This window comes from Podarcis pityusensis (genome assembly GCF_964106645.2).
Source record: "Podarcis pityusensis genome assembly, chromosome: 6".
NCBI lineage: Eukaryota > Metazoa > Chordata > Lepidosauria > Squamata > Lacertidae > Podarcis > Podarcis pityusensis.
In genome coordinates this window covers 78,623,841-78,649,945 of record NC_138030.1, presented here as the reverse complement: position 1 = coordinate 78,649,945, position 26,105 = coordinate 78,623,841, and the positions used below count along the sequence as shown (strand labels likewise).

At 42.0% G+C, this 26,105-nt stretch overlaps 1 long non-coding RNA gene across 8 annotated transcripts in view; it reads left to right on the top strand.

The window, feature by feature from the left end:
* The first annotated feature begins 20,539 nt into the window (after positions 1–20,539).
* Positions 20,540–26,105, top strand: part of LOC308478762 — a 141,510-nt gene continuing 135,944 nt past the window's right edge. For 4 of the 8 annotated variants that reach the window (XR_013987235.1, XR_013987238.1, XR_013987239.1 and 1 more), the window contains exon 1: positions 23,107–23,149. This is a non-coding gene — a long non-coding RNA (uncharacterized lncRNA). Of the gene's footprint in view, positions 20,634–23,094; positions 23,150–26,105 lie in introns of those variants that run through there. The other 4 variants (XR_013987237.1, XR_013987240.1, XR_013987236.1 and 1 more) reach the window with 3 other exon arrangements.

The window sequence follows — 26,105 nt, the reverse complement described above, 5'->3', positions numbered from 1 at the left end:
AAAAGATCTCAGGAAATTTATCTTCCCAAGTTTTGATAGCACTTACTGAGTCCGCTTTTAGATGATATTTCAAAACCAGAGAGACCTTTTCCGTGTCAAGTGCTGCATGTCATAGTAGGTGTGGCTGAAGTGTCAAAGTGGGTGAGGACAATATATGTATATTTAAGGATGCATTTAGGGAGTCTGGGAGGGGGTCCCATTTTGGGGGGCATCACAGAATCACAGGCGGGGACCCACTGGAATTATAGTTTGTTTGTTTTTTAAATAATAATAATAAGGGAGAAATTTTGAGGGGTCTTGGAAGCTACAAAAACTTTCTGGCATCACAGTGAGGTAACTATGGCAGCAGTTAGTTGAAAAAACCCAACAACCTCAAAAAGTTATGAGGCCACAAAAATCTTTTTGACATAGAAAGGGAACCACAGGAGAAGTAAACATAATAAAACAAAATAAAACACAATGGCAAATGTGGTGCTCCAAAACATTTTCTATGAGCTGAGGGTTATCCACCCTTGTTTTAAAAATTGCATCACATTTTGTTTGATCTTATTTAAAATGTGATTCCTCCCCGCCCCTGTCTATTGTCTTCTCAACTGAATCTCAATCTGACATTGAGGCTTTTTTTTGCTTTTTTTGAAACAAAAAGCCTACAATTTCTTTCCTCATTGTAGGTTGCCAGCCTATACCCAGTTATCTGGCAGTTAAGTCCAATTGAACATAGTTGAGCTTACTTCTGAGGATTGAACGGAACAGAACTATTATGAAGTAAAAGTTAGACACAAGTCTGTTTTAGTTACTTTCCCCCTGTTTCTAACCAATTCCAAAAATGATAAAACAGTATGGATGCTTGCTGGGTCATAATTCTTCTGTTTTTACTTCAAGCTGAGTAGTCTGAGCATACGCACACGCACACGCAATATTTCTGGCAAGATCTAATCTCACGATGTCCCTGAACACTAAAAAAAAAAAGAGGTAGTCTTTCCAGAGGCATACAAAAGAACTCCTGAAAGAAATTGGGTGAGCTTTGAAACTGATAACCAGCTGGTTCCCAAGTAGCAGGCTGCTTGGCAGTGAGCAAGTCTAATAATAGGCTGGAAAGAATGACTGTTTGGCTTATGTTTCCAGAATGTCTGGCTGAGCATATTCCTCAGTCTGCTACCAAACCATCTCACTTTATGGACCACCTGAGAAACATCAGCCCTTTCATGAACTGAAAAGGAACACAAACACCATGCCAGGTTTGCACTTCACACAGAAAAAAATACCATCCCGGCTGTCATGTTTATAAGTTTTATGGCCTTTGGCATGAAACATCTAAGGCTTCCATACCTGTTTGAAAAAGGATACCAGGAGAATAGCAAATGGAGAAATCCATTCCCTTGTTGCTCCCAATGCAGATGCAACAACCAGCACAAACTCTTTAAGAACATAAAAGAAGAAGAAAAGACACACACACATCCCCCCAAAAACCCCACCAGCAATCTTAGTTATTTAATACTTCTCTCTGTGCAGAAATATTATTTACATTCATGGGAATAATTCTGCTTTAAATATGTGACTTATTCTGCTCAAGAGGAATGAAATGAGGTAGATGTTTAGATACACAGTTTGCATGATAGAATCTAGTGTTTTGAATTCTTCTGTATATTAATGGTTTTCTCTTATGCTTCAGTTTTATTTCGAGGCACAAGAATAGATACAACTCATGAATTAAATCCCAGCTATACGCAAAGACAAATAGAACTATCTAAAAATCCCATTACCGACTCAATTACAACATATCTGTCAGACAAATATATGGAACGTAATCCACTCAGAGCGAAACTCTTGGAAGCCCCATTCATTTCAATCAGAAATATCTAAACACATGCTTAACACTCACATTGGAATCACTGAGAAATGAACATGCTGAAAGCTCTGTGGATTGTGCTCTTTATATTCCTATTTGGAAAAAGAGATTGTAAATCATGTGACATATAAGCTATATTATGCTTAAGAACCTTCTACGAAGGATAACTTTTGCCATGTTTTAATGCCATTATTTCCTGACTTTAGACATACCTAAAGCTGAGCAGAACCCAGGCAGTTGGGGGTTGTGTCTGAACGATGACAAGATGTATGCATGGCTCTTTCCCAGGGAATGATGATCATGCACATAGAAAAGTGAGTCTCAGGGGCATCTGCACTTGCAATTAAAAATGAATTTAGTACTGCAGGGATCTGCATTACTTTGCACTGGAAATCCACAGAAGCCCTGAGAATCACAAGCTAGATTAGAAGAATTTAAGGATCACTCTTAAAATTAATATCATTATTTAGAAGTTGCTGCGTATCTCAAGCCAATACATTAACAGAAGTATGGTCTAATAGTTTAAAATAATTTTAAATAGTTGTTTTTAACTCTCTCTCTTTTTACCAATAATGTGTTTTTTCCCCTTTTTTGTAAACCATCTTGAGGTTTTATTGCAAACAAGCAGTATATAAATTTTATGAAACAAAAATAAATGGTGAAATACATAATAAACAAAATATACCTCAGTCGGAAGAGCACGAGGCTCTGAATCTCAGAGTCATGGGTTTGAGTTCCACGTTGGGCAAAAGATTCCTGCATTACAGAGGGTTAGACTAGATGATCCTCGTGGTCCCTTCCAATTCTACAGTTCTATGATTCTAATACCTTCTTGGGGTTATTTATTATTTTCATTCAAACACATTGCATATTATCCTTGCTGTTTTGTTTGGTTTGGGCCCATAATTTTCAGTGAGGTCAATTCACACAGTCTTAAGTCATCAAGTGATCTGAAATGGAGTTATCTGAAGGCAACCAAGTTTGAACCAGCACTTGGTCTAGTTGCAAAACTTTATGAAATCAACCCACCAAAACATTTAACTTTAAATTGGAATGCCGCAAGAAAAAGTCCGATGTTGCTAACCCAGAATTAATTTCCCCTGGTTGTTTGGTCATGTAATTCTAAACAAATAGGACATCATTTCCGAAAGATCATCAAATAACTTGTCGGAGGCAACACAGCAAGTCAATGAATCTAGTTTAGGAATAAAGTCCAGGAATCTTGGTTTTGACTCTGTTTTTCTGTTTGCTCAAAAACACTGTGAGCCAGGCCTTGGGGCACAAATGCAAATGCTCTCTTGATTGTTAGAATATAAATTGGTGGAGCTACAAGGCCAAAGGCTTGAAAGCTAAATACTTATTTTGATAAATGCTCTCTAAGAAGACACAGGGATTCCTGAAGTGATGGTTGAAATTCAGAAGGTAGGAGAAGTCAAGCAAGCCTCTAAGCTAGCTTTGGAAGGGGCTGTTGAATAGAAATGGGACACAGTAAGGGGAATCTGAATGAAGAAGCAGAATAAAATGTACATAGATTTGGAACAGGTATTTTTTTAAAAACTGAACAGGCCAAGTTCTGGTTTGGGCTACAACTGACAGCCAAAGTTCCATGGCAGCTGAGCTAAAATCGATGTCCAGAAGCAAATTATGTTGTAATCATAGCTCTGAAGACAAGTCCAAGATGGAAGCCAAAAAAGGAAGCTCCGGAATATGAGCCAAAACACCAGTCACTAGAAGTGTGAAGCCAAGGCTCAGAAGAAAGGATCAAAAGCCAAAGCTGTATTGAAAGCCAGGTTGAGCAGATTTGGATTAAACGGTGGCGAATTCTGGCCACAGTGGGATCAAAGGGCCCATTAAGGCAACAATCCACACAGCCAGAAGGTCTGTTAGGTTCACATGGGCTCTCCAACGACAACTGGACTTCCATGGCATATCACTCAGACTGTTCCCTATTGTACAGTATAGAAGAAATTGTTGTTCTGTCTAGGTCTACATATCCTCAAACATTTCTCCGATGAAAATAGGGACATCCCATTCCATAATGATAATTTCACCATTTCTACCCTACACATCTTACTGGGTTGCCCCAGCCGCTCTGGGCAGCTTCCAACATTTACCGTGGTACCTCGGGTTACATACGCTTCAGGTTACATACGCTTCAGGTTACAGATTCTGCTAACCCAGAAATATTACCTCGGGTTAAGAACTTTGCTTCAGGATGAGAACAGAAATTATGCGGCGGCGGCACGGCAGCAGTGGGAGGCCCCATTAGCTAAAGTGGTGCCTCAGGTTAAGAACAGTTTCAGGTTGAAAACGGACCTCCGGAACGAATTAAGTATGTAAGCAGAGGTACCACTGTATACAAATGTAATAAAACATTAATCATTAAAAAGCTTCCCTATATACAAAGGATGATCAAGTAAAATCCTCAGTGATACACCGGGCAATAGATATTGGTCATAATATAAACATGGAAGAATGGGAACGATTTTGGAATATGGATATAAATTTTACAGTGTGTTATGGTCTAAGAGAAAAGTATATGAAAATGATATATCGTTGGTATCTAACACCAAGGAAACTGGCAAAAATGTATAACTATAAATCAAACAAGTGTTGGAAATGTAAAGAGAAAGAAGGTTCTTTTTATCGTATGTGGTGGTCTTGTAGTAAGGTTAAAGCTTACTGGAAAATGATATATAACGAATTGAAAAGGATGTTCAAAATAACCTTTGTAAAAAACAACAACACAAAAGCTTTTCTTTTGGGAATTATAGGGACAGAACTACCTAAATTGTATAGAATTCTTTTAATGTATGCTACTCAGTTCGAAAGCACGTCTAAGTGCAAGTAGATAAATAGGTACCGCTCCGGCGGGAAGGTAAACGGTGTTTCCGTGCGCTGCTCTGGTTTGCCAGAAGTGGCTTAGTCATGCTGGCCGCCATTATCACCATTATTGTTTATTCTGGTCTTGGAAGTACTTGCCAAAAACATAAGAGCAAATAAAGAGATCACAGGTGTAAAAGCTAGGAAAAGTGAATTCAAGTTAAAGCGTATGCAGATGACTTAGTGATAACAGTGGAAGAACCTAAAACTTCACTCCCTAAAGTAATAGAAAAAATTCAGAATTTTGGGGAAGTGGCAAGATTTAAGCTAAATAGGAATAAAACTAAATTATTAGTTAAAAACATAAAGGAAGAAGAAAGAACCGAATTAGAACAAAATATTGAGACTGAAGTCCATAAAAAGGTTAAATATTTAGGGATTTGGTTAACATCAAGAAATATAAACCTATTTAAAAATAACTATGAACAAAATTGGCTTGAGGTAAAAAGAAATTTAGAAATATGGAGCAGAATGAATCTCTCAATGTTAGGAAAAATATCAGCGATTAAAATGAATGTGTTGCCTAAAATGCTATTTCTTTTTCAATCAATACCAGTCAACCTGAAAATGAATGCTTTAAACAATGGCAGAAAGAGATTTTAAGATTTATCTGGGGGGGGGGCAAAAGACCAAGGATAAAACATAAAATACTTACAGATGTAAAAGATAGAGGCGGGTTTGCCCTCCCAGACCTTAAATTGTATTACGAATCTGCTTGTTTGGTATGGATCAGGGACTGGATGAGATTGGACAAGCAAGAGGCACTAGAACTAGAAGGACATGACAACAGATTTGGTTGGCATGCATACTTAGGGTACGGGAAAGGGAAGATTCATAGAAGCTTTTACAACCATATAATCAGGAAATCATTAATGAGAGTATGTGAGAGATATAAAGACTTATTGGAACAAAAGACTCCGTGGTGGCTTTCACCACACGAAGCATTACTGCTCAAACCACTTGGAAAGAAAGGAAAATGGCTCACATATGCTGATTTATTAAAGAAACATGATGGGAAATGGAAATTAAGAGATTATGATGAGATCAAAGACCACTTTCAGAGTTGGTTGCATTATCGACAATTACATGAAACATATAAAGAAGACTGTAAGAAAGGATTTAGTTATACTAGATCTAGGTTTCAAACGGAAGTGATTGAAAGGAAAGTGAAATTACTGAAGGCCGCATATAGCATACTATTAGAATGGGAAATGAAAGATGAAGAGGTAAAATCAGTTATGATTAAATGGGCACAAGATGTAGGTCACAATATTATGATGGAGGATTGGGTTAAATTATGGAAAACTGACTTAAAATTTACAGATTGTTCACTATTGAAGGAGAACTACATGAAGATGATGTACAGATGGTATACAACACCAGTGCAGCTAGGGAAAATGTACAAAACTAGCTCAAACATATGTTGGAAGTGTAAGGAAAAGGAGGGAACATTTTATCATATGTGGTGGGATTGTAAAGTAATTAAAAAATTCTGGGAAATGATATACAATGAACTGAAGAAAATGTTCCATTTAACATTTGTTAAAAAACCCGAGGCATTTTTGTTGGGGATTGTAGGGAAAGACCTGCCAAAAAAGTTGAAAAACATCTTCATGTATGCGACAACGGCCACGAGAGTTCTGGTAGCACAAGGATGGAAGACTGAAGAAATCCTAACTAAAGAATCATGGCAAGAAAAATTGATGGATTATGCAGAACTGGCAAAATTGACACATAAGCTACGGGACAAGGATAACTGTGACTTTAAGGATGAATGGGAACCTTTCACAAAGTATTTGAATACGCAACAAAGTGAACTGGACTCCTTGGCAGGTTTTGAATAAACATCCACAATTTTTTACTGATAATAATTAGCTAAAGAGTTGGAGGATCTATACAACTCTGTAACATGCAGAAAATAGCATTAATGGAGAAACCAAAGACTGGAACTGAGGGAAGTTGGGGGGTGGGGGGGGTGTTTGTGGGGGGTGGGGGGAGGAAAAATGGGGGGGAATAAGGATATGTTTTTGGAAAATATGTTTTGTTATAACTTTGAATAATAATAAAAAAATAATAATAATAAAAATCATGCTGGCCACATGACCCGGAAGCTGTACGCCGGCTCCCTCGGCCAATAAAGCGAGATGAGCGCCGCAACCCCAGAGTCGGCCACGACTGGACCTAATGGTCAAGGGTCCCTTGACGTTGACAGCAGCAAGAATGCTACGCACCCAAAAATGGAAAGAAGCAGAAGCCCCAGCAAAGGAGGAATGGATACAAAAACTTATGGAATATGCTGAAATGGCAAACTTACTGGAAGAATAAGAAATCAAGATAACAAACTTTTAATAAAAGGATGGAAATTGTTTATTGAATATTTACAGATAAATTGCAAACAGATAAAAACATTGGCAGGCTTATTGTAATAACCTGCAGCTTCATAAGAGTATATATTTAAAGTAGATAATTAAATGAGCAAATTAAATGAATTTGGATATGCGGAAGATATTAAAAAATAGATTTAAGGAACTGCAAAAAGGGGGGGAAGGAAGTCAAACTTTGAAAAGTTAAACTGCTTGTAAAATTGATGAAATGTATAAATTTGAAAAGTATAAATAAAACTTTTTTTAAAAAAAGAAGCTTCCCTAAACAGTATTGCCTTCACACGGCTTGAGGGTCAGATAACTCCATACCCTCCAATATTTCTCCAGTGAAAATAGGGACGTCCTAAGGAAAAACAGAACATTCCAGGATCAAATCAGAAACCGGGACAGCTGCTCTAAATCAGGGATGTCCCTGAAAAACGTGGAGGGTCTGGGTCTATCACAGGGGTCAGCAAACTTTTTCAGCAGGGAGCCCAGTCCACTGTCCTTCAGATTTTGTGGGGGGGGCAGACTATATTTTGAAGGGGGGGGAGGAGGAATTCCTATGCCCCACAAATAACCCAGAGATGCATTTTAAATAAAAGGACACATTCTACTCATGAAAAAACATGCTAATTCCCGGACCGTTCGCAGGCCAGATTTAGAAGGCAACTGGGCCGGATCCAGCCCCCGGGCCTAAGTTTGCCTACCCATGGTGTATCAAAATTCAGGATGAGGCAGTCACTTCGGGTGCACTGTACATTTAAAGTGGAATCATACCACTTTAAACAGCCCTGCCTGTTCCATCCTGAGACTCCTCTCAATCTGGATAGTATAAACAAAACAAAGCTCTCAAACATGTATTCACAAGGCACATGTAGAGGTATTTTACTCACGTCCCAATAGGCTGTTCTTTGGGCTTTGAATGAATGTGGTTAGGAAGCTCTTTATGAAGTTATGTTAAGAAGTTTTTTTGCAATAACTAAACAGAACGAGGTTGCAAAGGAGAGAGGGAGTTTTTCCCCTGCTCTGGGCAGAGCCCATAGAAACTAGAATATTACTGTGCCTTCATTTCCCAGATTGCCTTGAGGTCTGGAAAAAAGGGGAAAGGTACTTTTTCCTTTTTCTCAAAGGCGCAGCATTATTGTTCCTAATACTAATACACAGATTTGCTATCTCTAAAGAACTGGGACCGTGGGGTGGGGTGGGGGGGCAGGACCCTGCCTTCCCCCAGAGGATCCTGGGAAGTGTAGTTAATGCTGCTGAGAGTTGCTAGGAGACCACTGTTCTGTTTACAGAGCAACAATTGCCTCAGCAATTTAACTGTCAGTCCCTCTCCCCAAGGAGCACATCTGGCTTCACAGCCCCCTAGCTGCCACTCAGGTACGGTGGATGACCTTGTCCTGTCGCTAAGAGACGATTCGACTGCCAGTCTGGTTGTACACGGTTGGCAAAGGATGGACCACATCTTGCCAGCCTCAGGCACCAGAATCTCCTCGGCCAGCCCTGGAAGCAAAAAGACCTGGAAGCAAAAAGAAAAGAAAAAAAGTTCTTTACCCTCAAAATGTGAATTTTGAATTAGAGATGCACAGGCCCGTTTTCTAGTAGGAGAGGCCATTTGCTCCTCAGCTCCTCGCTTGGTCAACACAGAACAGATTGGTTTGTTAAAATGACAGAAGCGACTTTAGCATTCCAGCTTTTGTGTGGTGGGTATTTATTTATTTATATTTATAATTTATTTCACAGGGATGGCGCTGTGGGTAAAACCTCAGTGCCTAGGACTTGCCGATCGTATGGTCGGCGGTTCGAATCCCCGCGGCGGGGTGAGCTCCCGTCTTTCGGTCCCAGCTCCTGCCCACCTAGCAGTTCGAAAGCACCCCTAAGTGCAAGTAGATAAGTAGGTACCGCTTTATAGTGGGAAGGTAAACGGCGTTTCCGTGTGCTGCGCTGGTGCTGGCTCGCCAGAGCAGCTTCGTCAAGCTTGCCACGTGACCCGGAAGTGTCTCCGGACAGCGTTGGCTCCCGGCCTCTTAAGTGAGATGAGCGCACAATCCTAGAGTCGGACACGACTGGCCCGCACGGGCAGGGGTACCTTTATAATTTATTTATTTATCATTAGTGAACACCACTTACTTTTCAGATTTAATATCTGAGGGTTTGGATTATTTATCTTACGTTTCTGCTGGGCATCTGTTAAATTGGTTGTTCTGCTGATGAGGCTTATTTTTGCATTTAGAACAGTGCAGTTACATTTTTGCTTGTTTCCTCTGACATTTTAATCTTTTCTAGATTTTAAATTGTTTATTCGTTTGCCCTCTAAGTCCCTAGTGGAAGGGGTGGAAGAAATTTCACCAATGTTGCATGAGGGTGGAAACAACCTATTGGAACTTCCAAACTGGCATGTAAAAATCATTGTGTGGTAATTTTATTATGTGGCATCCTACATTAGTCAGAGTTGACCCGCTGAAGTTATTGCCATTGTTGTGGGGTGTTGTTGTTGTTTGGAATTATATTATTTGTATTTTTTGCCTTTTGTAATTTTAAAATTTATTTCATTGTACATTGGCAAGAGAACCATGTTATGGGATGACTAACAAATACAAAACAACAACAACAACAAAAAACCATATCAAGAGAGAGAGAATGAGAGAAATTGCTTGTTTGGAAACTTTTGGATCTGTTTGAGAAACAGAAGGCTCGTTTATTGTTCAGACCTTCAAAACATGGTGGCTGCTTGCACTACAAATTTCCACATTTAGCAAAAGGTGTGAAGCACTGCCTGTTTATGGGTTTTATGTACACATAATCAGTAAACCTGACTGTACACAGCATTCCCAGTCATGCAGAAGACCCCAAACATATACAATGGTACCTCGGTTTAAGAACAGCCCTGGTTACGAACTATTCAGTTTACGAACTCCACAAAACCGGAAGTATTGTCCCAGTTTGCAAACTTTACCTCGGTCTAAGAACGGAAGCCGAATGGTGGAAGGGCACTGGAGGCGGGAGGTGTCATTAGGGAAAGCGCGCCTTGGTTTAAGAATGGTTTTGGTTTAAGAACGGGCTTCCGGAACGGATTAAGTTCATAAACCAGGTACCACTGTACAGTAGTGCACGTGTAGAGGTTTATTTACACCTTCATGTATGGAAGATAGGGTCAGGAGCACTTTTTTGAGGATCTGAACAGGACTACATAGAAATATGCCACCGTAACAGACAGGCTTTGTTGAGAACTGTGAGGCCCAGATAAAGCAACAACAGCAGCAGCAACAGCAAAAACAACAAAAATTTTCCTTCTGCAGTCACCCACACTGCCATTGGGGGAGCAGGAACATAGGCAAGGATCAAGCAAGTCTTTCAAACACAGCTGACTTTTACATGCACTGCCCTTCCAGCGGGGCATTTGATTGGCTCATTTTATTTTGACTTTCTGGTGAGGAGTCCTACTCAGTATTTCTGCTGGGCAAGGAATTCCCTTAAACGGCCAGCTGACACATGGGTTTCCACTGCTGGGGACAGCAGATGGGGCAAAGGTCCGCAGCTGCCACCCACCTGAGAAGGATGAGCAGCCATCACTTGCATAACATGCATTGTGCGACTTGCTGTGATTAAAATTGATCATAGCTTAGTCATTATTTGTTGTAATGGTAAAGAGTGAATTTCTGTTTAATTGTTATTTACTGATGTTCTGAGAATTAATTTTATTGTGTGCTATTCTATTCTAATAGATTACTGAATATTATGTTATTTGATATAAGTTGTTCCATTTTTAAAGTCATGTTTTATCATTACTTTTTTGTACAGTCATACCTCGAGTTGAATGTGCTTCGGTTTCAGCGTGTTCGAGTTGCGCTCCACGGCAACCCGGAAGTAACGCCGCTCGCGCATGCGCAGACGCTCAAAATGGCATCACGTGTATGTGCGGAAGCGGTGAAACGTGACCCGTGCACATGCGCCATCGTGTCTTGCTTTCCGTTCAGGATGCGAACGGGGCTCCGGAACGCATCCTGTTCGCATCCCGAGGTACCACTGTATTGGGATCAGGTTTGTGTTCTTTGTTGTATACAGTGGTACCTCTGGATACGAACGGGATCCGTTCCGGAGCCCCGTTCGCATCCTGAAGCGAACACAACCTGCATCTGCGCACGTCGCGATTAGCTGCTTCTGCGCATGCATGTGACGTCATTTTGACTGTCTGCGCATGTGCAAGTGGCAAAACCCAGAAGTAACACGTTTCATTACGTCCAGGTCGCCGCGGAGCGCAACCCGAAAACGCTCAACCTGAAGCAACTTCAACCCGAGGTATTCCTGTAGTTTGTTGCGGCAAACCACCCTGTGTATACAGTGGAACCTCGGGTTACATATCGTCCTTCTTACAAGCGCTTTGTGTAACGAGCTCCGCTAACCCAGAAGTAGATGCTCCTGGTAGCGAACTTTGCCCCATGATGCGAGCGGAAGTCACGTGCTGGCAGCAGCGGGAGGCCCCATTAGTGAAAGCGCGCCTCAGGTTAAGAACGGTTTCGGGTTAAGAACGAACCTCTGGAACGAATTAAGTTCATAACTGGAGGTACCACTGTAGTAATATAGAAAGGTGGTATACAAATGAAAAGCAAAATGAAAACTACAGGCACTCGAGGTCCAAAAAGGCACTGATATTCAACCACATCCCTCCCCCCCCTCCCCGACTATGATAGCTGTATGGCATTTCCATCTTCAGAGGTGCTGTTCCTCTGATTACTAGATGCTGAGGACAAAGAACAGGGGATGGCATTTCCCTTCAAATCCTGCTTGTGAGCATCCAGGTACATTAGGCTCTCTGCTATTGCCAAAATAATTTTGGGCTAGCTAGACTGTAGTTGGATTCAGCAAGGCAATAGCTGCTGGAGGGGGGGCAGGGACACTCTGCTTATTGCTATGATGATGTATTATATTCCCAGGCCAGCCATTGCTTCCTTCCACAGATTCTGCAACTATGCCCTCAGCAATTATAATGCAAAACGAAAAGAGAGCACTGTACCCAGCTTGCTGCCAGACCAACATTTGTCTGCTAAATCCGTGCACCAGGCAATATTTTGTTATGGCCAGTATGTTTTCAGCCTTTCGAACAAGAGGAATGCAAATAGGGCTTGCAGCTTTCCAGCAAACTATTTGTAATTTCCATTGATGCGGATCAAGCCAATTGCAAATCGTCTGCCTGGTAGAGAAAACATTACAGAGTATGCCAGCTTGCTAGAACAATGAAACAAGCTTTCTGTTTAGAGCAGCTTGATTTTATTTGGCTTCAGAGAAAGCTGCTCCTATGGCCTATCTGAACTGTCACCTTTATTGCAGATACCTTTAGAAACCCTGGAGTTCTGGGAAGCTAAATTGTGGCCTGCGGCTGGCCTAAGCAGAGATTTTTTTAAAATAAACTTTCCCCTTAGGAAAAGGAGTTTCCCTGAAATGTGTTGGGAATCATATTGTTCTCTTTTCTTATTTTTTGTGCATTCCCCTTCCCTCTGCCTCTGTTCCAGACTACATGTCATTTACTTCTACAGAAAACATATTTCTGGCTATTGTGATCTTTTTATTTACAAAATAAGCATAACCACAGTACTCTTCCAGTACCAGAGGTGCCAAATTGCCCCCAAGATTGAGGAGGCCCAGCGCATGACATTAAAAATTACTTCCCTATACATGGCTGCCTTCAGATGTCTTCTAAAGGTTGTATAGTTACTTATCTCCTTGGCTCGGGGGGTTGCATGACTCCATACCCTCCGACGTTTCTCTGATGAAAATTGTACTAAGGAAAAGCGGGACATTCTGAGATCAAATCAGAAACTAGGACGGCTTCTGTAAATCTGGGACTGTCCCTAGAAAATGGGGACACTTGGCGGGTCTGTATAAGTGATATCAATAAAATATAAAAAGCTATAGATATTATTTGTTTATTGCTTTTACAATTCCACACTGGGATTGGGTTACTGGGTCTTAGGACAGAAGTCTGGCATGCATAAGGAAAGTATTTGTGTCTTTTGCTGCCCAAAGGCAGGAGACCAGGTTCCAAGTTTTATACTAGGCCTAGCCTTTTCAGAAGCTTCATGTTCCCTGTCCATTGCAGAGACTAATGTTACACACTTCTGTTCCCTTCTGTGCATCAGAGGGGCTCTGAAGAGATTGCTTCACTGTATTTTTTTTATTCCCAGCAGGACAGATTTGTGGCCGAATGCTTCAACCGTTTTACAACACTGCTTTAAGGCAGTAGTCATTTGCTGCAACATCATCACTGTCTTCAACTCAACAGAAGTGAGCTGGGCTGACACACAAACTAAGCAGGTAAATACACAGTGTTATAAGTTATTGGAGTTCCTGGACTCTCCTCCTAATTCTGGGGTGCCAGACATTGAATTTAGCGTTTTAAAATTAAGCCCTGTTTTTAAAAAGCCAGACTAGCTTCCTGATGAAGTAATAGCCTGAAGAGATGGATCAGTAAGAGAGTAGACAAGGTGATGGGCCATCAACAAGGCAAGCTTCTCTGCTGGACACAGAGTGGTGGAGCCAAGCCCTGGGCTCTGGGTTGCTAGCAAAAGACATTGCAGAGGTAGGAGTTGGACTTTCAGAATTGCAGTGGGCTAATGTAATAGTGGTGGTGGGGTTTTGCAAGCAGTTTGTGAGTGGGACAAAGGAGAGTCAAAGTATCATGGGGATTGGCAGTTTGGATCCAGTACTGCAGCTGCGAGAGAGACGGAACCCACTTTGAGTGTAATGTTTTGAATCCATCCACAGTAAGCCCAGGTTGTATATATGTGTAAATAAGCCATACATCATAAAGACACTACAGTCTTTGCTGTGCCTCATTCTCCAAAGGAAACACAGACCCTGCTAAGCATGTGCCTGGTACCCCTGGAATCTCACACCGCTGGGAGATTGGGGTGGTGTGTGATGGCATGTTTGTCCTAGTCTCAGCGTTTCTCAAGATCTTCCAGAAAGTTTTGACATAAATAGTTCCTAGCTAAGCTGTAGCATGCCTCAGATTTTTTCTGCAGTTCCTGCAAAGTGATAGAGGTCTGAGAATGCATAATTCAAGGTATCTCAGCCTAAGGCCTATGTGGGTTCCTGGTTCTAGGACCACAAATATGTGTGACTGTTATTTCATCGAATGTATAGCAAACTTAATGGAGAGTTTAATAATGAAAACAAATGGAAGAGTGAAAAGAAAAAGGGAAATTCTTGCACACCCCTTAGATTTTTCACAGATTTTCACAGATTTTCTGCTTTGATTTTGTTCTAGAAACTACTCATTCAGAAATCCCAAGTGCAGGATGTTTTTTACGAGTAGTGATAAAAGTGCTTTTTGAGTGTGAGATTTCTGAATCTCATTAAAGCAACAGAGGAAAAGCAGAGAGTTTTTTAAGCAAAAAAAGTCATTTGAACATAAGTTCGTATTAATATAGCTATTTCGTTTGATTTACAAAAGTGGATGAAAGACTATCCTTACTGATTCTTGTGAAAATGTCCACTGAACACTGCAGAGCAGGAATTTTAGCAATTTCATTTCATTTTGTCCACTAATTCTAGCATGAGAACTGTGTTTAGATACTGTGTTTATACATTGTGACTTCTTTATTTTTTATATTAAAAAGAGAAGCCAGATGCATTGACTTACTTACTTTAACAAGTCATCTTTGCATCTATTCTCTCAAACTCACCCCAGCATTGTAGGAATTCCTCCTAGACATACATATTAATCTAGCTCTGAATAATTTAAAGTGAACATTCTCATGAGTTCTAGAGAAAAACCACAATGTCTGATTGTAGAAAACACTGTGTGCGGTGTGTGTGGAATTAATCCCTTTTGGACACAGACCGTGGTTAGCAATGTAAACTGTGAAATGAATTATTATAGAAGATATTACCTAACCATATGTCAGTGTGTATCTGATGCCAAAAAACGGGAAACAGCAAAAGGACCTGACTTCAAAGCAGATGAAATTAAAACAAAATCCGAACAGTCATTGTAATTTGTGAAACCTATACTTCAAAGGCTAGGTTAACTTCATAAGAGACTGCTTTTCTGAGCCTTGGGTACAAAAGCAACTAAATGCACAAACACAAAGAGTTATCTTTTCTGGAAATGAGATAGACTAAGTAGGGATCTGTGTGTGTGTGTGTTTGTGTGTGTGTGTGTGTGTGTGTGTGAGAGAGAGAGAGAGAGAGAGAGAGAGAGAGAGACAGACAGACAGACAGACAGTGTGGCAAATCAAACTACATGTGAGGGTAGAAGATTCATTTGAGGCCTTCTCCAACTGTGTATAGAGTTTGAAGAGCAAAGACATGGATGAGGAGAGCTGAACCCTCTCTCTTGCAAAGATACACATTTCTCCCAGCCAGGCTTAATTCTGGAATCATAGTCTATTAGGATGTCAGAGAGTAGGGGGTGGGGTGGGGGAAAACCACACACATCAATATAGAAAATGTATTGGAGAAGATTAAAATCCAAACTCTATGCATGCAATCCATTTCATCTGGATTTCGACCTGGGTTTCGGATTGAGATGGCTTTAGCTATTCTGATGAATAATCCTTCCAGGGGGTTCTACCAGAGACATTGATAGTTTTGGTAGTGAGACCAAGCAAGTGGTGCTGACGATAAACTCTTCATGCAGAGGGCTCCCCGACACAATTCACAAAGCTAAGTGGCAGAGCATCTGCCTTGCATACAAAAGATCCCAGGGAATGTCTCCCTGACAAACGATGGTAGATGGAGCGATGGTCTGTGTCAGCTTAAGGCTGCTTCCTATGTTTCTAAGTACATGATTGTGTTTCAGAGCTTTTTAGTCAATTCATCATTTTTATTGTTTTATACCGTATTTTCATGTTTTATGGAAAGCTGCAAAAATGCAGGTGGGTAGGTAGTAAATAAATAAAAAGCAGAAACGGCCATGCAGAAAGTTTCAGGAATTGTGCAGCGAACGTGCTGAGTGACCTAGAGGCGTCTTCTTGGCACCAAATCCCCCTCATATGACTTTCGGACCCCTTTTTAAAATCTAGCCATTTACATAGGAGTGGGAGCAGAGCTTCTTACAAGAATGCAAAATTATTATAGGGATGAACGTGGACACAATGAACAAACTGGATTTTAGTAGTGTTTGAAACAACACCTAAATACCTGCATTCCCTTCTTTTACATTCCTGTGTACAATATATTGGGAATGTCTAGTTTAGTAGTTGTACTGCCAACTAAACAAGCCATCATTTTAAAAGCTAGAGCAGCTTGTAAATACAGTCAAACCTTGGTTTTTGAACGTCCTTGAAGCTGTCCCAGAAACTCCAGCGGGTGCAGAATGCTGCAGCGAGGCTCCTCACAGGGTCTCTGCCATGGGAGCATATTCACCCAGTGCTTTTCCAGCTGCATTGGCTCCCGGTGGAGTACAGGGTCAGATTTAAGGTGCTGGTTTTGACTTTTAAAGCCCTTCATGGCCTAGGACCCTCGTACCTACAGGATCGCCTCTCCTGGTATGCCCCACTGAGGACCTTAAGGTCCATATATAGCAACACCCTAGAGGTCCTGGGCCCTAAGGAAGTTAGATTAGCCTCAACCAGAGCCAGGGCCTTCTCAACACTGGCTCCGGCCTGGTAGAATGCTCTGTCTCTTGAGACCAGGACCCTGCGGGATCTGATCTCTTTCTGCAGGGCCTGTAAGACAGAGTTGTTCCACCTGGCCTTTGGCTCAGAATCAGTTTGATTCCCTCCCCCTTTTTCTTTTTCCTTTCTCCTCCTATGATGAGATTGCTCCCTAATTGTTTTAATGTTGTATCTTAATCTTTTAAATTGTATTTTAATCAACTTGTTTTTATTATTGGTTGTTAGCCGCCCTGAGCCCGGTCTTGGCTGGGGAGGGCGGGGTATAAATAAAAATTTATTTTTATTATTATTACTATTAATCCATTCCGGAAGACTGTTCGACTTCCGAAATGCTTGACAACCATAAACTGAAAGTGGAAGCATCAATACAATAGGAAAACTCAAAATGGAAGCCATGTGGCACATTCAGCTTCCAAAAATTGTTTGAAAACTGGAGCAGTTACTTCCGGGTTTTCGGCATTTGGGAGCCAAAACGTTAAAAAATGGAGCTGTTTGAGAACCAAGGTTTGACTGTATAGCTAAATGGTGCTTCCTACAGAGGCACCTGGGAACACACAACAGAGAAAGGGGATCACCTGTCTGACCTGCTTGTGAATGCACAGAATGTTGGAGGCAAGATTTTGGCCTAGATCAGGGATGGTGACCCTGTGGTCCTCCAGGCATTGTTGGACTCCCAATTCCCATCAGTCCCAGTCAGTGTGGTCAGTAGAGGTTACAGGAGCTGTCTTCACAGTAGGGCTCTGTTCCGATGGCATGAGTAGTGACGATGAACCGGTAGATCCTATCTGCTGCAGCCTTCGTCCGCCTTCACAGCCATTGTAACATATCGCTTGTTATCATCAGCCTGTTGTGCCGTTGAGGACTTCTTGGATCATTCTTTGTCTAGCTCCTTCTTTTTGACTTTACCACCTTGAGTGAATGACAGTGAGATTGAACGCATGATTGACAAGAAAAGGAAGGCCTTTCAGATCTGGCAAAGAGATAGAAACTGCCACTAAGAAAAAACCTATGCCAACGCTAAGGCTGAGGTTCAAAGAAGAACCAGAGAACTAAAAAACACCTGGTAGATGAAAAAAGCTCAAGAGATCCAGAACTTAGCCAACACTCATGATGCACAGAGTTTCTTTAAAGCCACAAAGACCATCTATGGGCCAATAAATCATGGCATATGCGCACTACGCTCAGCAGATGGTACCACACTTCTAAAAGATAAAGAAGCTATTACACCGTGCTGGAAAGAACACTACCAACATCTCCTTAACCACAGCTCCCCCATAACTGCTGAGGTCCTCTCACAATTTCCGCAAAAACAAGTTAGAGATGAGCCTGCAGTATCTCCAAATCTGGGAGAGTTGTGTACAGCTATTAACCAAATGAAAAACAACAAAGCCAGTGGACCTGATGGAATACCTGCTGAAATCTTCAAAGTGGGTGGAATTGTGTTATTGCGCCAACTCTGTTCATTATTTTCATTGCCATGATCCTACACTTTGTCGAAGGGAAACTCCCCACCAGAGTAGAAATCATGTATTGAACAGATGGAAAGCTCTTCAATCTGAGCAGAGTGTTTGAGGACCCGGACATTCGCAGGGAAACCAAAATGCTTATTTACAAAGCTATTGCACTACCACCCTTACTGTATGCTTGTGAAACATGGACCACTTACAAACGCCATCTCCAACTCCTCAAAAGATTCCATCAACATTGTCTCCGAAAAATCTTACACATCACTTCGGAAGGCAGGTGAACTAATATCAGTGTACTGGAAGAAGCAAAGATCACCAGTGTTGAAGCAATGATTCTTCAACATCAACTTCGTTGCACTGGTCATGTTGTATGGATGCCTGATTATCATCTTCTAAAGCAACTACTCTATTCCGAACTTAAAAATGGAAAGTGTAATTCTGGTGGTCAACAAAAGACTGTCTCAAGGCAAAGCTAAAAAAATGTAGTATAAACACTGACAACTGGGAAACACTGGCCTGCGAGTGCTCCAGTTGGAGAACAGCCTTTACCAAAGGTGTCATGGACTTTGAAGAAGCACGAACTCAGGATGAAAGGGAGAAACGAGCTAAGAGGAAGGCACGTTTGGCAAATCCACACTGTGATCAACTCCCGCCCAGGGACCAATGTCCCCAGTGTGGAAGGACATGTGGGTCCAGAATTGGCCTCCACAGTCACTTATGGACTCATTGTTAAAACCGTGTTTATAGAAGACAATCTTACTCGGCTACGAGTGATCACCAAAGAAGAAAAAGAAGAAGAAAAGAAGACGGAAGCCGTAAGTCTAGCAACATCTGGAGAGTAACAGCTTCCCATCCCTAGCCTAGATGGTCCAACCCAGCAGTTCCTGTTCTCTTCTCTAGCTGCTGGATAGCTCAGTTGGTAGAGCATGAGACTCGTAATCTCAGGGTTGTGGGTTTGAGGCCCACATGGGGCAGAAGTTTTTTGCATTGCAGGGGGGTTAGCCTAGATGGCCCTTGTGGTCCCTTCCAACTCTACTGTTCTACTTTCTGTTCTCATTTTCTCATATATATTCATCTGTACGCACATCATCAGACCATAGCATATTTAATAAAATGCCTGTAATGAAAAGACAATTGAATTTTGGGAGCTAACATGAATAACCTTTCTCCTTAATACACCATTCGGTTTTTGTAAGGAAAGTGGGATGAGGGGAGAACTAATCCATTCACTGCCCATGGAAGACTGAGCCGAAGCAGGGTTTGAATTTGGGCTTGAGAAAATGTGCTTCCCTTGTAATCAGCCCCATCTCCTGAGTAGGGAATACACACCAAGATCTTCCTGTTCAGGACTCTTTGTTGCTATCAGTTTGGTTTCAAATGCATGTCACTAGATGCCATAAATTGGCAGCTGATTCTAACTGATAGAAAAATAATAATTACAATGTAAGACTAGATTGTGTATAAACTGATTTAACCTCAGCAGAAGATGAGCATTATCAAAGACAGAACAACGACCCTAATATAACATTGGCTGCTTAACAAAAGTCATACTATGCATAGGGACCATAAGTATATTCTTGTTACATGCACACACTTTTGCTTTAATGATTGGGCAGCTATGGATAGTTTTATGACTGAAGAACATAGTGCTTCAGGTTGCTTTGTCTTTCTGTTCCTCCTTTGTTTGTTATCCTTCTTCCATCCTTTTGATATTTGCCCTCCCAATTCTGAATTGTCCCATACTCTTGCTATGTCTCATATCTTTTAAGGAAACATGTAATTATATCTGTTTTATTTGAAGAAATGGCCCCATAATTCATTTTGAAGCCCTCTTGAACCACTCAATCCAAATGTATTTGGAAGCAGGCCAGACATAATACTCCACTCTGTCTCTTTGTATTGCAGAATAGTACTTCTGTAACATAGAAACTCTTCAGAATTATTTTCAACAGGCTCAAGCACCCATCAACCCATTCTCAGCAGCCTGAGCTATTTTTTCAAGATGCCTTTCAATGGTTGTCTTCCTCTTGGCAGTTTATTTACACACATATTCAACCTGAGCCTGTGATGGAGGGGTTCACAGAATTAAAACCCCAGGAGAGTCTTACTTATCCCAATAGCCACAGCCTTGGATTCCACCAGAAATCAGGCATGGCTCTATCTCTCAGCTGCCCAGCCTGCAGTCTCCATCTCCTAGCTCACAAACCTCAACTCTGGCTTTTGTTTTTCTAACAGACAGTTGGGGGAGGGAGACCCACCTATTGTCCTCTGTCATAGAGCCACTTACTTTGTTATGTTAACGACCAATACTTAGGCTATTGCCAAGAAACTTGCCTAGCCATTCCAGCACTTGCAGCCAGGAATTAGAAAGGACTCGGGCATCTTCTGTGGCGATTACTCGTGGCTGAGTAAGATTGTCTTCCATGAACGCGGTCTTAACTGTGTGTCCGTAAGTGACTGTGGAGGCCAATTCTGGATCCACATGTCCTTTCACATTGGGGACATAGGTTTCCGGGTTGATCACAGTGAGGATTTGCCAAACGTGCCTTCCTCTTACCTCGTTTCTTCCTTTCATCCTGAGTTCGTGCTTCTTCAAAGTCCATGACACCTTTGGTAAAGGCTGTTCTCCAATTGGTGCGCTTACAGGCCAGTGTTTCCCAATTTTCCATCCTTATACTGCATTTTTAAAGATTTGCCTTGAGAGCGTCCTTAAACCTCTTTTGTTGTATTTCACTTTCTATTCTTAAGTTGGGAATAGAGTAGTTGCTTTGGAAAACTCAGACATACAGCCCCGCCTGCCCCCCAACTCACAATACTATGTACAGTGGAACCTTGGTTCTTGAACCTAATCCTTTCCAGAAGACTGTTCAACTTCCAAAACGTTCGAAAACTGAGAATCGGCGGTCTGCAAAATCCATTGAAAAAATGGAGAAACGCTCCTCAGAAGCCGTTCGACTTCCAAGGCGCATTTGAAAATGGAAGCAATTGCTTCGGGGTTTTCAGCGTTTGGGTTCCGAATTGTTCGGCTTCTGAGACGCTTGAAAATTGAGGTTCAACTTTGTATTGGGAAATACTTCTAGATGCAGACAAGTATTCGGTGGCTAAAAACATTGCACACAGATTTATTTCCGCTCTTATCTTGCCCCCACCCCCACCAGTAGGCATTCATTTCCAAATGAGGATAACTTTTATGGTTAGTGCAAACCCTTGAAATCTTAAGGGCAAACTGCTTCCTTTGTTGCCATGGCTTCCATCGAGCAGGAGCCAGTGGAATCCAATGGGACTCTTTCCAATGCAGAGCAACGTTTTGTTCCAAAGAGCACAAAGTGATCTCTTTACTGTCTGGAACTCTTTATTGTTAGATGCCCTCAACCTTTGTGCTGTTGCTTTGGTATGAACCGGAGCCTCAGCAGCAAGCAGCCTTATCCAAGATGTCACTGCCAAGCCTTCCTCTGGCCAGCTCAGAAAGGTTGCAATGGGTTTGTCTCAGTGGGGATGTTGCTTTTTGCATATCTTACCGCAGCAGCATTTTCTGCCGGCGCCAGGCCTTCAGCCATTCGTTTCTCATGCAGATGTTGTTACCCCCCCCCCCCCAATTCCATCATGTCAAGCTGAGGCTCAGAAACAATGACACCTGACACAATGTGAGTCTCCTGTTGTCGGCATGAGGGGGGAAAGCCTTTGGCTGATACAGTGGTTATTCCTAGATGGTTTTAAAGATGCAACATCTCGTAAATGATGCCCTGGTATAATATCCCCCTTTTTCTCCCTGGCTTAGCATTCAAACTGAGCAACAAGGGTCTGTTAATGCTTCACTTTCCATATGGAAGCATTACATGCTCTTCACTTCCCTGAGCAAAGAGAATGTCCACAGGTTTCAGTATTTAGTTTCCTTTGCGGCAAAAAGCACTGAAGGTTTAAAATATAACACTTGCTTTTATTTACCAGGATACAAATAGATACAGCCGGACACTCCTAGGAGACAAAGCCCCAACAACTTGGGCACCCCTCTCTCCTGAATCTACGCCAATAGAATTTCAGCTAGAAGTGTTCATTCTCAAAGTCTGGCATTTGCTTTTTCTACTGTTCCTTTCTACCCCTTCCCTTTATTGAACATGTGTCATTTGCTCTGATTGGTATTGCACTTAAAAAACACAGAGTGGTTCCTACTTGTTAGTGGACCTTCTGCCAAGCATTAGGTAAAGGTAAAGGTACCCCTGTCCATACGGGCCAGTCGTGTCCGACTCTAGGGTTGTGTGCCCATCTCACTTAAGAGGCCGGGGGCCAGCGCTGTCCGGAGACACTTCCGGGTCACGTGGCCAGCGTGACGAAGCTGCCCTGGCGAGCCAGCACCAGCGCAGCACACAGAAACACCGTTTACCTTCCCGCTATAAAGCGGTACCTACTTATCTACTTGCACTTAGGGGTGCTTTCGAACTGCTAGGTGGGCAGGAGCTGGGACTGAAAGACGGGAGCTCACCCCGCCGCGGGGATTTGAACCGCCGACCATACGATCGGCAAGTCCTAGGCACTGAGGTTTTACCCACAGCGCCACAGTTCCCCTTGATTAGTTCGTCAGTCAACCATTCTTGAATATTATCCCCCAATACATCTAATGAAAGACTGGTTGGCTGACAGACATAACAGAAATTTAACCGGTTAGGCTTTGTTTTGTACCATTCAAGGATCGTAAGCTCTCTTCAAAATTTCTAACTTCTATTGAGGATGGGGGGGGGGGTTTGACCTTAGAACATTTAATTTTATTAATTTAAAAGGATTTCGAAACCACTTAATCTTTATAAGCAGTAAAGCAAGACAGGCCAACCTGATTTGTCCATGAGACACACACATTATGACATCACAGCCAGAAAGACTCTAGCTGCTTCCAGAGTTCTAGAGTTGAGGAATTAAATTGAGAAATTCCAGTATGAACTGACTTGATCCACACCTCCAAGACCAATGAAGGTTTGGGATTCAGTTATCCACTGTTTTGAGATAATATATGTTTGGAAATACATATTTTTAAGACAAATATATTTAGAAAGATATATTTTGAGAGAAAAAATGCAGATTTACCAATAAGTATTTAAATGGGAATTTTGGTGCAGGCTTGTTTTGGGTGAAAAACAGAGGTTGGTGTTGAAAGGTAGTGAGGTAACATAGGTAAAAAGGTGATAGAAGAGTGCCTAACCACTCTAAATGAATTTTGGGGGCAAGGCAAATTATATCTCAGGGTACTAAAGGCATTCTGAGAGACTGGAGGCAGGGAACTGTTATTCTCACCCACGAAAAGGAGAAAAAAAAGAGAGCACACAGACAGCTGCCGACTAGTTGTCTTGATGCCCAAACCTTGTACGTTATCATTAAGCAGTCAGTCTGCAATCATTTAGGAAAGAAACACAGCAACATGGGTTTTTCGTGCCAGACCAACATCACCTATAATTTTATGAAACAGAACAGAGCACATTTATGAAAGAACCCGTGTAAACATGACACAGAAAGAAAACAGGCTGCGCTGTTTGTCCCCCCTTCCTTTCTTCCTTTTCTGTCATGTCACTTACTACAAAACAGTCCTCCTGAACGCCACGCTGGTATACCTCAGCAACAAAGTTTTCAGTTGTTGAAACAATGCATCAATAACATGGGAGTGTAGCTATTCTCAACCAGGGATGGGGAACGTCTTACAGCCCAAGGACTGCATTGCTTTCTGGGTAAGGGAACCTTCCAGGTGACACATTGCAGAGGTGGGTAGGGGGTAGAGGAAAGAGTGGACTGAGCAATGAATGAGAATTTTAACATTGTGCAATGGGCATGGTTTGGGGAAGTGACCTGGGCTGCGCCTTTGCTGCTAGTGAGGTATGCATTTTTCCTAGTTCTGTAACTTTCTAGCTCTCTCATTCCTCCTCCTCCCTTTGCTGTTAGAAGATTATGGTTGATATTTCCCATATGCAAAGACCACAGCAGGGTTTCAAGTGTAAGGAAACAGCAGAATATATTAAGAAACATGTTAGAGAGGATGGAATTAGATAAGACGAAACCTTAAACCTCTGTTGTTTGTAATTTGATGTTGGGTGAGCGGGACATCACTAGTTTTGTTGAACTGGAATATAATTGTTGAGTAACAAATGTAACTTCCTATACCGGGGGGGGGGGGGGAAGAAAACATTATTTCAAAAAATAAGAGAAGATTATGGTTGATGATAAAAGCCCTTTGGAACGCATCCTATTCAGATTCAAACCCATCATTTCAGAAACTTAAAGCCTTCATTTTAAAGTCTTAAAAATATTATCAGATCTCACGGTTGGACACTGGGTGGAATATAAAAAGCTGTACACTAGAGGAAAACACCGGTCCAGAGAAAGAAAGCCAGCAGGAGCAAAACAGATCACAAACCTACTTCCTTCTTTAAAGTGCTGTGATTAAGCTACCCATCTCTCCCACTCTCAGCATCCAAAAGAAAAGTGTGGTCCTTCCCCCCACTCTCTGCCAGAATTAAAGGTATCGCAAACAGCTTTCTGCTGACCTCAACCTGGCTATTTGCCGTTAACAACCTACACCTTGCAATGCATAATTCATGCTGCCTTTTTAAAGGTATGCTTATACAACTGTGATTCAGTTGTGTAATGATGGAATGTGTATTACTAGGAAACAAGTAGTGGCCCTTTCCAGGTTGGTTGTTTATTTAGTGAGCAAGTAACAATAAAATTCCATAAGCTCACTTAACCCACAAAACAAAACAAATCAAAAAACAAACAAACAAATAAACAGTTAGGAACAGCCAAGTTCTCATTTGGCTTCTAAATTCTAACACTCTCTGTGTCTACTGGATGTCAAGAGTTTAGACTGGGGTACTGTCAGGAACGCAGATTCATCCACAGGTCAGGAAAAGGACTCAAGATGCGAGCTGCAATCAGCTTTTATTCACAAAAATAAAAAAAGCACAGTGGAGTTTATCTAGGTTAATCTGCCCTAGTTGAAGACATTGCTGACGTTTGGACCCCCCTTCCCACTCTAGCCGTCTCCCAAGCAGCCGTAGACTCTTACAAGGGGAAAGTATCTCCCTCTGGTTCTGTCTCAGCAATGTGCAAGGCTCCTCATGATTTGGTTGTCTGTCAGTGGAGGAGGAGCGCTAGGTGAAGGGGAGCTGTCCAGCTGCTGAAGCAGTGTCTGGCTCCGCTCTGTCAGAGTCTGCCCTCACACTGCGACCCTTGGCACTCATCCCTGTCCTGGAATGGCTTTCTCCTTCTGACCCCCCCTCCCCCATGTTCAATCAAACCTCCTGCTTTTATCACCTCCCAGCTTGTCCCTTCCCCAGACTGGTCCTCTGTGTCCCACCACAGAGGAAGTCTTCTTCCTCTGTGTCATCCCTGGGGAGTTCTTGGGTGGGTGGCACCCACCACTCTTTCCCGTCCAGCCAGTCCCCTAGGTGCCATCCAGATATTCTGGGTCACAACTCCCACCATCCCCAGCCAGCATGGCCAATATTCAGGGGTGATGGCAATTGTACAACAACAACATCTGGAGAGCACCACATTTGTATTGGTAAAGGAAATGCTGGTCTGGGGGCACCTTTGCCTGGTTACTGTGTAATTCTGCCCTCAAGAGGTTATTATTAACTCAGGGTAACCACTCTTAAGATCTCAGCACTTTTCTCCTGAGTACCTCTGACTATGCAACAATGACAAAGGAATGACAAGGCACAGGCAACTCCCAATTTACGCAGGGGTTAAGTTCCAAGGAACCATGTGTTTAAGTGAAATTGCGTATATTTAAAACACCATTGAAACAGTCTGCAAACACCCCATTCCACCCACTCTGCCCCTTTTTGTGGTGCGTTTGTGTCACTTCTGGGTTGAGCGTGGGTTATGCACATATTGGACACGTCTAAAATGGTCCCTGCCTGTATTATAATTGTTGTTG